The sequence below is a fragment of the Cebus imitator genome, unplaced genomic scaffold (assembly GCF_001604975.1).
Source record: "Cebus imitator isolate Cc_AM_T3 unplaced genomic scaffold, Cebus_imitator-1.0 Scaffold80, whole genome shotgun sequence".
Lineage (NCBI taxonomy): Eukaryota > Metazoa > Chordata > Mammalia > Primates > Cebidae > Cebus > Cebus imitator.
In genome coordinates, this window is record NW_016107395.1 from 5,669,665 (window position 1) to 5,671,631 (window position 1,967).

Genomic DNA, 1,967 nt, shown 5'->3' on the forward strand with positions numbered 1-1,967 from the left:
TTTGAGATGGAGTCTTGCTCTGTCAACCAGGCTGGATGGAGTGCAGTGGTGCGATCTCAGCTCACCATAACCTCTGCCTCCTGGGTTCCAGCGATTCTCCTGCCTCCACCTCAAGCAGCTGGGACTACAGGGGCACACCACCACACCTGGCTAATTTTTGTATTTTTAGTAAAGATGAGGTTTTCTCATGTTGACCAGGCTGGTCTTGAGCTCCTGAACTCAGGTGATTCACCTGCCTTGACTTCCCAAAGCATATTTTTATTTTCGAATAAATAAAAATTCAAGGCTTTTGTGTAGCTAAGGGAGTATGTATAACAGAAAACAAGTTGTATCTAGAATATATAAAAACTTCCTACAAATAAATAATACAAACAGGAAAATTCAATTAAAAAATAGAGGAAGTGAGAGGGAATCATACAGAGACTATACAAATTGTCAATAAACACTTGAAAAAATGTTCACTATCACTAAGAATCAGGGAACAACAAATAAAAACAAGATGAATACTTTACATCCAGCTGGTTAGAAAAAAAATTTAAAGACGAGGGGTACATACTGTTGGGAATGTTGCAGGGAATTAGGTATTCTCAAAAACGGTGGAGTATAAAATGATAAAGTAATTTTGAGAGCAATTTGCATGTATCTATCAACTTTTTAAATTGCCAGTTCCCTGTAAGCCAGTCAATTCACTTTCCAAAGAAACTGCTGAAATTGTGCATAAAGTTGTGCATTTGTTGTAAATTGTTTTAATCACAAAACATTTTGCAAAAGCCATGATGACTGCAGAAGTATGGTTAACACTTGTTACGGTGCATTCATTCAATATTATTCTCTGCAGTGGCTAAATGGAATGAGCTAGATCTCTTTCCATGACAAAGAAGGCGAGTTCTTCAAGACAAGTAGAAAAATTAAGTTGTAAAACAATATATATTATGTAGTTCCATTAGGTTATTATTATTATTTTTGAGACAGAGTCACTGTGTCACCTAAGCTGGAGTGCAGTGGTGGGATCTCAGCTCACTGCAACCTCTGCATCCTGGGTTCAAGCGATTCTCATGCCTTAGCCTCCTCACTAGCTGTGACTACAGGTACATGCCACCACACCCAGCTAATTTTTGTATCTTTAGTAGAAACAAGGTTTTGCCATGTTGCCCAGGCTGGTCTTGCACTCCTGGGCTCAAGCGATCCACCCAACTTGGCCTCCCAAAGTGCCGGGATTACAGGCATGAGATACCAAGCCAAGCCTAAATTAAAATTTATATGTATAAATCTATCAACATATGTACATCTGTGTGTAGATATGAGAATGCAATAGTGGAATATAGTCCCACATAATTATTAACACTAGTTACCTTTGGGATGAAGAGTGGAATTAAGGGTCAGGATGGGTAAGAATTTTTACATTTTACTTTATGTATTAATACATGTCTTAAATCGTTTGTGCTGAGAATATATTCATATAGTATTTCTGCACTTTCTAAAAAAAGAAAAAGATATTCATAAGAAGGAATTAACATGAGTGAGTATAAGTTAAGAATGAGTTTGCTTGCATGGCATGGTGAGGCATCTAATCTAATTAGGGTCTAGGATGCTTCTAGGTGGAAAGGGGAATTAAAATTTAGTAGGAAAAATGGGTCTAAATTAAAGTGAAATTCGGAACTAGAAAGAAGAGTTAAGGTTTCATGCTGTAGCTTTAGTTTTACTTAGGCTAGTTAAGATGCTAGAAAGGGCCATAAAACCTCAACATCACTGCTGTGCAGTTGCTTTTGACCTGAGGTTGGGGGTAAGGTGAAAACCAAAGTGGGAGAAATTCCACAATACATTGAAAATTCTCCTTCAGTTTGTCAAATTTATTCAAAGTTGGCTTTGGTTTCTCAGAGTAAGCTTATCAGATGTCAGAAAAGTAGGATTAGTTTCCAAAGGCAGCTTTTTGTTTTATTGCTTTTTCTTTTTTTTTTTTTTTTTTT